Source organism: Mus caroli, unplaced genomic scaffold (assembly GCF_978045245.1).
Source record: "Mus caroli unplaced genomic scaffold, Mus_caroli_1 scaffold_7, whole genome shotgun sequence".
NCBI classification, from domain to species: domain Eukaryota; kingdom Metazoa; phylum Chordata; class Mammalia; order Rodentia; family Muridae; genus Mus; species Mus caroli.
Genome location: NW_028227262.1, coordinates 37,815,697 through 37,828,589, shown reverse-complemented (window position 1 = coordinate 37,828,589; position 12,893 = coordinate 37,815,697). Strand labels below are relative to the sequence as shown.

General features: G+C 38.4%; 1 protein-coding gene across 2 annotated transcripts in view; it reads left to right on the top strand.

Moving 5' to 3' along the window:
- Grm7 (glutamate metabotropic receptor 7) overlaps positions 1-12,893 on the top strand; it is an 891,604-nt gene that overhangs the window by 255,868 nt on the left and 622,843 nt on the right. The gene's annotated exons all lie outside the window — the stretch shown is intronic.

Sequence of the window (12,893 nt, the reverse complement as noted above, 5' to 3'; positions counted from 1 at the left end):
AAGATGAGTTTATTGGAAAATCCTAAACAAATTGAAAGTGCTATGCATAAAATATGGAAAAATTGAGAATTTACATAGGACCAAAATTCTTTATATGCAATATTTCAAACCCTTGAATCCATCCTTGAACTGCTTATAGTTTTGGAAATTTCTAATTTTCATTGTATTTTAGGAAGTTAGAAGACTGAAAGATATGTGGTTCCCATTTTCTATAAAAATTATAGCAATATTAATTTTAGTGTTTCCTAGAAAATTAAACAATGCAATGTTCTTACAGAGGTAGTGAATAGCCTTAGGTAATACTTTGCATCTGACAGTTAATAGTGTTGTGAACATGATTATATCTATGGAACAATTAAATCATTGACAAATTTTTTTTAAAGGCTATGCCAAGATTCTAGTGCATACATTTGCATATGTTCTAAAAATATATGTTCCACATTAAATATGCAATGGTTTTGAACATGTGTGGACAAAGGGCTATTTTGCATTTCTAAAATGTAACCAAAATCCTCAATCATAACCTCCTTTCAAAAGTATTTTATATACAACTGAATAGTGTTGTTAGTGTTCTGCATATCTGTGGAGAGTTTTAAAGAATGTCACAATAAGGTGGTATATATAATCTTCCTGGGAGTAGTATTTATTTACTGGAGCAGTTCAAATTGTAAAAAAAAAAAAAAAAAAAAAAGGAAATCTTAAATTGTCACCAAGCCCTGCCATATTTTATATACTACCCACCCCTGCTGCCAATATTTAGCATCCTCAGTTTCCCAAATGACAACAGACTCATTGCTTATCATTAGTATTACTTTGTCCCACTTCTCTTCCAAACCATAGACTAAGCCCTTTATCCTTGACAGTGCCTCCAACCCTTTGAGGATTAGACATATATGAAAATGTAAATAAAGACTGAGTCGAACTCTAGGTGAAAGCATCATTCTATCACTGTTCAAAAACTTGGTTCAAAAACGCAGTGCCCTTCTAAGACTGACTATATTTAAAACAAGTGAATAGCTGACCATGAGAGTCAGCAGCCTGTTAGAAAACGGGACAATTTACCCTTACTGAAATTTTAGAGTCTGCTTTTGCTTTTTCATCTGCCCATTCATTTTAAGGAGTTGCATTTACGATGCTGCTTTCTCTGCCACATGGCATAGCTAATGAATTATGTACAAAGCATCTGTGGAGTCCCTCGGAATTACTTCTGCTGCAACTCAAACCCAGGCCAATGTAGCTATCTAATTACCAAGGTCAAATCTGAATTGAGGTACCCAGAGACTCTTACAGTTAAGACTCAAACATGATCTCTGCTTAGGTCTTTCATGGATTCATTCCCATTTCCCACCCAAAATTTAACTTGCCGAATGAACTCCTATTCAAAGAACGTATATTACTAATCTGTAGAGATAAAGACCACAATGCAAAGATCAGTGTAAAAGATGATGTTAATGGTCAAGAAGATTGGATTTAAACACATAATTGAATCATGTGTCTGAGTATTGCCTTCATGATTATGAGCACCATGTGCTTGCAATACCTGTAGAGGTCAGAAGAGGTCATCAGATCTGCTGAAACTGGAGTTACAGGGAGTAGTGGGTTACAATTTCAATACTGGGAACCAATAGCTCATCTATAAGAGTAGCTTGTACCTTTAGTCACTGAGACATCTCTCCAGCCTCATCTGTACTGGGAACATTCTTCAGGGTATATCCAGGAAGGTTTTTCCAGTAAAATCTAACTGAGGGAAGAACAACCCTCTATGTGCATGACACTGCCCCATGATTTGGTGTTCAGGGCTGAATACAAATGAGAATGGGATCTGAGCACCATGTTTAATCTCTCTCTACTTCCTGACAGTAGTTACCACTTAAGCATCAGCCTCATCATCTTGCCTTTATCCCTTCCCTGCCATGATAGCCATCACCCTTGAACTGGGAGATGGGAAATATTTGATTTTCCGTAAGATGTTTTTGTTAACCATTCTGTGACAGGCCCTAGAAAATTAGTACAGTCACAGAGGGAGTTATGTGTACATTCAGATATATCATCAATGTCTGGAGATCAAACCTCAGATTACAAGAAACTGGTTTGCAAGTGGCAGTAGGCACCCTGAGCTGGAAAAGCAGTTTGCAATGTCTCAATATTGGACATCTCTGCATCTCTTTAGTTCTTCTATGTTCACTATGATTTTCCTATATTATGTCCCCTTGTCATGAAAATATGAGAGAAAAATAATAAAGAATATAGGGCCTAAAATTTAAAGTCTAATAAGTTAAAGTGTGTCAAAAGGTATACATAATAGATGTGTATATTTACATAGCACAGATTAAAAGCAAACCCTTAATTCTGAGAGATGAAATGACTAAAATGTATGCAAATTCCCAATTATTCATAAGTTTGCTGGTATACACATGGATTTACACAGGAATGCTCCTAGTAGCTTCATTCATAAGAGAAGTGGAAGCAATCCAATTATCTATCAACAAACAAATTAGCGATTCACATATATCATATAATAGAATAATGTACAATGATGGAAGAAAAAAACAAAATTGAGTCTTACTAGTGTGATATTGGGCAAAGGAAAACATGGAGGGTGTGTATTGAATATTTTGTTTATGCAAAGATATAATAAAGGCAATTCTAATCTAGAATAATCCAGACATGTGGCTGCTAGTCACGAGTGCTGGGGGAAAATGTTAAGTGAATGAGAAACCGAAGGAAAAGTCAGTGCATCACAAGCCCTTTGTGTTCATTAGAGTGGCCGGTGTGAGTACAAACATATCTGTCAACATGCACTGAACATTGTACCTGTAAAGTGCATGTTAGACTGGCATGAATTACAGTTCGATTAGCCTGTTTCTTTAAAGATATATTTTTTTTTTTTAGTTTTATTTAACATGAAGGGATGTCTTGAATGCATGTATGTGTGTATAACATATGCATGAAGGGACTCCAGGAAGTTGGAAGAAGGTGTCAGACACCAGAAATTGGGGTTACAGGTGTTTGTGGGCTGTTATTTGGGTGCTAGAAATGAAATCTATCTTTCCAGGAAGAACAGCTACCAAACTCTTAGCTACCAAACCACCTCCTAAGACCTGATTTTATTTTTTGTTTGTCTTCTTATCAGGAGCTAGAGAAAACACTCAGTGGTAGCTTAGCTCTCTAGAATGCTTGCACCTTGAGGATCAATTCCTAGCAGTTAAAAAATAGATAAATATTTTAAATTGGTTTTGTTACCTACTTTTTATTTTACAATCATAACATCATCATCATCATTTAATGTGTGTACATATGTGTGTGTATCTAATAATAACAGCTAAAGAAAAATAGATTATAAATTTGAGAGGGAGCAAGGATAGGGGCATGGGAGGAACAGGGAAGGGGAAAGGGAGGGAGAAATAATGTAATTATATTTTAAACTGAAAATAAATTAAAAATTTAAAAGTGAGATGGAGATAGATTGAGGAAGACATCCAGCGTTGACATTTCCCTTCCACATGCATGTGCACACATGGGTGACCTTAACACACAAATAGCATATATGCTAAAAATTTTAAGTTACCTATCAAATATTGTTAACAGAAAGCATATATTGCAGAAAGTGATGATAAAATACACTAGCAAATGTGGTTTGTTTACCTTTACAGTAATTATCTAACTTTTATTCTACTGTGAAAGTCATTATTAGCAAAAGATATTTTGGTGCTAACATCATTCTAATTTGTGGAAAACAGAAAGAACATTTTCTGCTTCTCGCATATATTAGGTAGCAAACATCTATCAGAGCCGGTACCTTCCATTAGATACAAATTGTTTGCTAAAGGTGATATTTAGCTTTCTAGTCCAGGATAAATAAGACAAGGGAGCTGCTAACAAGTGCTTTACCAATGCTCCTGTGAGGGGACAAGTTTGAATGTGAGCATGAGAGCAGCCAGAGTGCCATGGAAATTGTCCCTTGCTTAGGAATTTTGGAAAAGCACTTTGGTTTTTGTTAAGTGTTGTCTTGTTGGGTTTGGTTTGGTTTGGTTTGGTTTGGTTTTGTTTTGGTTTGGTTTGGTTTGGTTTGGTTTGGTTTAGTTTGGTTTGGTTGGGTTTGGTTTTTTGTTTTTTGTTTTTTGTTTTTTGTTTTTTAGTTTTTTGTTTTGGTTTTGGTTTTTTTGGATGCAGTTGGAAACTCTGAACCTCAGCTCAGCAAAAATGGTCAATTAGAGAGACTGAGTAGCAACACCTGTGAATTTGGTAAGTGTATAATTCATAAACAGTCAGAAATTAGTTCTCATTTTCTACTCCCTTTTCCTCCCTGTGCCCTATTTAAATTAACTTCAGTGTAACATCACCAGAGAGTGAATCTTCTGCTGTTTTCTTTAGCCTGTGTGCTTGACAATGAGGGAGGATGATTACTGTGACAGCTGACAAACTGTTGACTGTTGTATATTCCCTTTAAGGACCCGACGTATATACTGAAACATACTGGCTGTGATCATTTTTATTACACTCTGATGACACTCAGTAACCCAGTTTTATATACGCTGAAGACTCTGCTTTTTTGTGTGTATCCCTTCTCAGTACCCCTCTATGACAATCCTTTGTGCTCTCCTCTACTTAGTACAACTGGGGCTTCATTGCAGCTTCTAACATTAGACTTGTTGGTCAACGCCTGTTAAATCTAAAATAACAGTAAACTTTCCCTTGTGTTGATATTCTAGCCCATTGAAAACATCCATCTTGACACTTTCCTTTTTGTATTGTGCTCACAATCTGACCTGTTCTTAATGCATTTCACCCTGAGATTTTTATTTTCTTAAAAATGTATCTTATCTCTGTTTCTACATGCAAATGTGAGGTGTCTCTGTGAGTGTGTGTGTGTGTACAACTGTGAAGACCAGAAGGGGTCCAGTACCTTGGAGCTAGAGTGACAATATATGTTGCTGTGAACAACCTGATGTGATTGTTTGGGGATCTGGAACTGAACCAATGCCCCTGGCAGAGCAGAAACTCTCTAACCAGTGAGCTATCTCTCCAGCCCTGCATACAAAACTGAATCTCTTTATCTTCTTGTTCCACGTGTGACTTGGCTTCCTTTATTAACCAGTTTCTTGGCTGTGCCCCTCACTCTGCTAGTAGCCTGGAAATGTAGCCTTTATCTCAGATGAATCAGTCATAGATACAATTACTTTGTGGTGGTTCAATACACCGTAATTCTAATGCTAAATGTGTTGAAGAAGCATTCCAGTTTGCAGGACACTAAAACTGAAGACAAGGAAACTTGAATCACTACTCAGAATCAAAGTTTTGAGTCAAGGAAGACAGATGAGTTTACACAGTTCATGCAGGGCATGGGGAATGGAGTTGGATCCTCAGGATCCCCAAAAAACTACCACATGTGTCTGTTCACATCCATAACCCTAGTGATAAGCACAGGGGCAGAAGAATGCCTGGGGATTTCTAAATAGCTCTCTGGATAATTTTTAAACCCTAAGATTGATGATATACCCTGTCATAATGTTTATTTTTGTGTCATTGTGGTCTTCTTTGATTTGGGAGTTTCAATCCTTTGAACTTCTGTAAATATCCTTAAAAGGTTTATTCCTTTCTAACATTTGCCCCCAAAATAAAACAGTATGGGTATAAATAAAAATTATTAAGGTGGACAATGTTAGTGGAAGTCACCCACTATATTGACATGTTTCCGAGGACCTTTGAATCAGGTACACAGGTACACATATCTATATTAATACATGTACTACATGCACTACATTTATGTGCACACACAAATTTCAAAGCTGACTATTTTATAACAACTTGGATTAAGGCTTTCTAAACGTTGATTAATGAAAAATACATATATATTAGTCATGAAAGACACAGGGAAATTTAGCCCTTTTTGTTTCTCCATATTACACCTACATATATCTTTAGTAATGGGGAAGGACTCAGCTACTGATTAATAGATCCACTTATATGTGAGATCTTTCCTCTAAATCTGAATGTTTTGTGAAAAGAAAAAAAAATGGATGGAGGAGAGAAATTATGATATTTTCAAACAAAAATTATATATATATATATATATATATATATAAATTGTGTGTGTGTGTGTATGTACAATATAAGCCATATGAACAGAGTTAATATTGCTTTTTGTATGTGAAACACAAACAAGCTAGTGTAAGGTTAATATATTTTAGCTTTAAAATTTTCATTTTTTTTGCATCATTCTGCTTTTCTTCTATCCTTGCTGTAGAGCATACATAGAATAAAGATTGCCTCTGGTGAGAAAAATTAATCTGAGATTTAAATATATCCTCTTGGGTAAAAGATTTTTAGAGCTTTCCTCCAAATGACTATAGATAAGGTTATAACATGTTTTTGATCCACACTGAGCTGAACTCTCAAGCCAGGCTAGGCTTTATAAATATCCATATCACAGGCTGCCTATTTGCTTATTTTCTGGCTTTTGAACACTTATTCTCATTTAGCCGTGAGAACCCTGTTGAGCTATATTTGATTTGCTGACATGGCTGCTTTAGTTGGCCTTTGGAAGGATATTCCGCAAAATGGCTCTTTATGTATCACTCCACACCTGTATTAGAGTCTTGTTGGCCATGACCATATTTACAGGACTCACATTTTCTGCTATTGTGGTTGCTGTCATCTTAGCAATTGTATTCTTCTCAGGGCAGTGAACCAGCTAACTACACATCTTCTAGGTATCTATTTTGAGAGTGAATCACTTGTGCTGGTAGAAATGGGATATATCTATAAAAATGGACAACTGAATTGTCACCTTTCCCTCAGGTGTTTTCCTAATTATAATTTGTTCTGTGCAGTGTCAGGAAATGGGAGCACAAAAAAAACTCAGACTCTCTTGTACTCCTGTGAAGCAAACAGGTTTATCACATCCCGGGAACATTGGAAATGTGGCCTAGGAATAGCTCAAAGATGCCAACAAGCCCCTTAGGAAGATGTGCAGCTTTGACCCATGGGGAAGAGACTGCCTTTAGCCTTAACTGAACTTTGACTAATGATGAGTCCAGTGATTTCTGTCCCCCAAAATAAGTTGGTGTTCTGGTACTGTCAGATTTGAAAGGACCTTTCTAAAGATATTTTCTGTTGCCATAACCACACCAAATTTTACTTTCTGTGTGGTCAATAAAATCAAACAGGGGATAATGAGACAGAATTAACTGAAAAAAAAAAAAACAGCGTACCACTTATCACAGGATAAGGATAAGCACAAACTGTACTTTGAGCAGAGGATAGTCATGTGGCTGGAAGGATGCTGGCACTTATAACATGCCTAAATTTCTCCATGCTCTCTTGTTGATCAATATCTTGCTTATATAACTTTTTACTTAAACTTTACGGAGACAGATTGGCTGACTTCGTTAGCATTAACAACATGCATTAACACGGAAATTTAAATTATCCTTGATTGACACAAACCTGGCCTGGATGCCTCAGAAAACTATTTGAGGTATCTTTGTTTCTGATTTCTCTTTCTATTTCCATGTGCCCTTCTTTTTCTTTCTTCACTGTTACTATCTTAGTTTTCTACTGAAGTCTATTATTCTCTCTCTGTCACTATTCTCCCACCTACACACACACACACACACACACTTTTTATTATGGCAAGTAAATTAAGTTTGTTAAGTAATGTATTTGAGTAAGAGCTAAACTGATCTGTAGGCATAAGGACAAATATTCAGAGTATCTTTAGGCATTGTGCTTTTTAAATAAAGTGGTATTTGTAGGTTCTCCTCCAAGGTCCATGACTTATTAGCCCTGCAGCATTGGTTAGGTTTCTGGTACCAGGTATTATTTTTTTCTTGTTGATTGGCTCTTATATCCATTAAAAGTCCCATTGGTTACTACCAAGGTATGAATGTTACTATTGTATTGTTATTAAAATTTATGATTATCATGTCAAGATGATGATTATTGAAATTCATGGGCATCCTAGCTGGATAGGACTGCTATTTATTCTCTCCTTTAAAAGCATACATGGAAACTTATAGTAGTTATTAACAATCTACCCCCCTGGTAAGTCTAAGCATGAGGATTCTTCAGCATTTGCCAGCAACCAGTGTTGCAGCTCCTGATCACAGATGCTTCACAGACTTTGGGAAATCTCCCATCAATGATAGCTTGCAGTTTTACTTTTCTGTTTTCTTACTGTCTGTACTGGCTATTTTTGTGTCAACTTGACACAGCTGGAGTTATCACAGAGAAAGGAGCTTCAGTTGAGGAAATGCCTCCATGAGATCCAACTGTAAGGCATTTTCTCAATTAGTGATCAAGGGGGAAAGGCCCCTTGTGGGTGGGACCATCCCTGGGCTGGTAGTCTTGGGTTCTATAAGAGAGTAGGCTGAGCAAGCCAGGGGAGGCAAGCCAGTAAAGAACATCCCTCCATGGCCTCTGCATCAGCTCCTGCTTTCTGACCTGCTTGAGTTCCAGTCCTGACTTCCTTTGGTGATGAACAGCAGTATGGAAGTGTAAGCCGAATAAACCCTTTCCTCCCCAACTTGCTTCTTGGTCATGATGTTTGTGCAGGAATAGAAACCCTGACTAAGACAAATTGGTACCAGCAGAGTGGGGTATTCCTGTGACAACCTGACCATGTTTTGGGGAGGACTGTGGAAGGACTTTGGAACTTTGGGCTTGAAGATCCATTTGTTGTTAAGAGCTCTGTCAGATGTTGTGTAGGAGCTTGGAAGATAATGCTGAGAACAGTGCAGAAGATGGAGGCCTGGTTTGTGAAATTTCAGAGGGAAAATTAAAGACTCTCTTCAGGGCTATTGCTGTTTTTATTGTGAAGATTTTGTAGTTCTGGTTAGCTGGGGCTGAAGAATCAGCTGTGATTAACAAGATACCAGAACTACTAAAGCAAAAACTTTGCATTACTGGGACTATTGATGCTGGTTAGCTGGAGCTAAGAAATTAGCGGTGATTAAGAAGAGACCAGCATCGTTGAGGTGACATCTTCTGGGAAGTGTTTTCTGAAAGCACAAAGAGGCTGTGTTCCAGAGATAGGCAAGGTTGTACTCCTTCTGCAGTGGGACTTGGTAATGTGTAAGGGTCACCCAGATGGTACTGGTTTTGAAGGCATGAAGGGGTTACACAGCAGCTCAGGCTCGGCACTGTTAGAGGCCATGGAAGGCCATTGGTGAAGGTGCAGCCCCAGTTGTAATTGAAGGCCCAGGACTGAAGGGGTCACGCAGTGTTTTGGAGATGCCAGTACCACGAGATGACCACCAAGAGCAGCAGCAGCAGTGGAGTACAGGCATCTGGAGCCCAGTGGACGACGTGTGTGCTACAAAGGGCATGGCTAGAGAAGTGACCCAAGCCCTTGGAGGAGCCCAGAAGATCGTGAGTTGGATCCCAGACGTTGGACGGTTGGAGATTGATTTTTGCTTTGATTGTGACTGTGCCCTGATATTTTCCCTCTTGAAGGAAGAAACTGTTTTAGTGGAGCCCACAGTTAAGAGACTTTTAATTGTAAAAAGACTTTGGATTTTATATTTTAAAGAGATTGAAATTTTAAGAATATGTAAAGACTGTGGGACTTTTAAAGTTATTTAGATCTTGGGGATGAATAAGAATGTAAGGGTTGAGGCTTACTAGTGATGTGTTTGTGTGTCAAGTTGACAAAGGGTCAATTGTACTGGCTATTTTTGTGTCAACTTGACACAGCTGGAGTTATCACAGAGAAAGGAGCTTCAGTTGAGGAAATGCCTCCATGAGATCCAACTGTAAGGCATTTTCTCAATTAGTGATCAAGGGGGAAAGGCCCCTTGTGGGTGGGACCATCCCTGGGCTGGTAGTCTTGGGTTCTATAAGAGAGTAGGCTGAGCAAGCCAGGGGAGGCAAGCCAGTAAAGAACATCCCTCCATGGCCTCTGCATCAGCTCCTGCTTTCTGACCTGCTTGAGTTCCAGTCCTGACTTCCTTTGGTGATGAACAGCAGTATGGAAGTGTAAGCCGAATAAACCCTTTCCTCCCCAACTTGCTTCTTGGTCATGATGTTTGTGCAGGAATAGAAACCCTGACTAAGACACTGTCCTCTAGCCCCATTGTGTGTAGGATTCTCAACTTCTGCAAGCCCCTTGTTCCTGCCCTGGTTACTCTCCTGTTTTTCTGCTTCTTGTTGCTATGGCTGCTGCTGCTGCTCCATCCCCAGTGCTGCCCACCAGTCTAGCAACCTCTTCTGTAGCTGTGACTGCAGCACACAGTTTGCCCCTTTCACAGCTTGTTGTGTAGTGATTCTGCTATTCATCTTCCTTCACTGTCTCTGATGTTACTGTTCTTTCGCCCAACATGTCTGTTGTTTCTTTCTTCATGGTAACAGGTCAAGAATGAGCAAGAGAAGCCTATTATGGAGACTAATGCTGCCCCAGCTGAAGAGGCAGCATAGTAGACTGTCAGTCAATTCAGAGACTGAGCTGAACAGGCTGTTTTAAATAGCCACATAAAGAATGTTTGCAGCACTCACAGGAAACCTCTTATGCATGTAAAGGTTTGCATTTGTAACTATAGAGCTGCTTTTACCAGCAGGGATCAATTGATGTGTACAGGGAACAGACTATGCAGAGACAGGATAAAGCTAACTCCTGTGGTATTATAACAGAGAATAATAATTGACAGTATGTATCTAACCCTATGCTGTTTGCATTAGGCTTGCCAATACACACTAACCTAGTCATAACAATAAATTAATAATTCAGCACATTGTTTTCCTTACTTATGCTTTATGCTAAATGCCAGGTGGCTGGTTTCTGTAGCAGGATTATTCTCCCCAGACCCATGTGTGTATGTTTGTGTACTCTTTGAAATGTGTGTATCTAGATTCTCAAGTGTGAACATAGACACATGTATTTGTGTATATGGAGACACAACGGTGCTGGATCCATACAACTGGATTCACTGGCACTTGAAAGTTGCCATGTGTGTTTTGAAAACTGAACCTGTGTCCTCTGCAAGAATAGTAAGGGATATTAACCAATAAATTATTTATCCAAACATTGAATATGACTTTTTAATTCATTAAATGATGTAGGTTAAATGATTTATCTTTTCAATATACAGAAGACTATTATGATGGGAAAAAAACCATAGAGTTCAATAACTTACCATAACATTTTCTTTTTTTATGTATTCATTTTTATTAGATATTTTCTTCATTTACATTTCAAATGCTATCCCACAAAAGTTGGAAGCAAACGATCTTTGCATTAATTATTCCTTTCCTTATTTGACAAGGTTTTAAAACATAGATTAAATGGCCTTATATTCACCATCCCCATAGTTCTACCTCCTGTGTGGTAGGTTTATAGGTGTGGATTAAAATGGTCAGCTCCATGGATGCATCTTAAACCTACATTGTACTAACTCATTTTAAAAGAATCTTCAGCATAAGGTTGAAATCTTCTGTTGACCACTTGCAGATGCTGTCAGGAAAGAGCCTGGTACAATCCGGGCTATGCCATTATGCTCACAGCTTTCCCAAAATGTGTTCTTGAAAGTAGCAACATGGTACAGAGTCATTACAAGGTATTCATACTCTCAGCATTGTTTCTTTCTTTTAATCAACATAGAGTTATATGTAAGGGGGGATTGTCTGTTAGCTTTTACTTCTTCACCTTCTGTGAAGCTATTTTGGAGATTGGTTTAGCCATTATTCTGCCTTCTTTACCTATTTGGATGTTCCTGACCTGGGGCTATATTAATCCAATTCTTACCTGTCTTCTGTGACTATGTCAATAGATGTCTGCCTTCTGTTTTTAATTATTTTCATAAATTTTCTTTTCTTTCTTTACTTTTTGCATGTATTTAAATTTTCCATATATGTATACAGTGAAAAGTGGCCCTAACCTCCCACATTTCTGAATATTTTCAATGCTTGAGAAATTAGTAAGATGAATGACAAAAGTTAGATTTTTTCAAAAAGCTCTCTTTGAAACTAGGTTTGAATGAAGAAACAACACTGGAGAATGACACTTAGGTACCAGCATGGTGTGGGAGATAAGACAGTGTCCTAGAATACCAGCTCTGCAGGGGGTACACTTGACTCTTTCCCACATCTGCAGTTTCACTTTCTGCAATATGTTCCTAGTCATTGTTGCCTCAGCAGGAGTGTGGATTCAGGATGACACTAATAGTGAAATGGATGTGTCAAGAAGACAGAGCAGAAATACAAAGCATGGGTTCTTGAGAGCCAGGGATGCTATCTGAGCTATGGAATGCTAATCTATCTACCTTATAGGAAAAGAATGGACAATGGATCTTTTTATTTCTACACACAAACTAGTTCATAACTCTTCTTAAGTATTCAGAAAGAGGCATTAAAATGGAAGAGAACTAATATACTGAGGGATTAATAGCTTGACATATGAAGAGTATGTGGCTTGGAAGTTGGTTATAGATGATATAAATAATGGGAGCTAACTATTTCTTTTTATTATTAGATATTATCCGCTTTCCTGATTTTCCCTCTGAAAACACCCTATGCCATCCCCCCTCACCCTGCTCACCACTCCCACATCCCTGTGCTGGCATTCCCCTACACTAGGGCATTGAGCTTTCACAGGACCAAAGTCCTCTATTCCCATTGATGCCCAAAAAGGCCATCCTCTGCTACATATGCAGCTGGAGCCATGGGTCCCTTCATGTGTACTCTTTGGTTGGTGGTTTAGTCCCTGGGAGCTCTGGGGGGGGGGAACTGGTTGGCTCATTTTTTTGTTCCTCCTATGGGGCTGCAAACACCTTCAGCTCCTTGGGTCCTTTCTCTAGCTCCTCCATTGAGGACATTGTGCTCAGTCCAATTGTTGGTTGAGAGCATCCACCTCTGTATTGTCAGGTACTGGCAGAGTCTCTCAGGAGACAGCTATAACA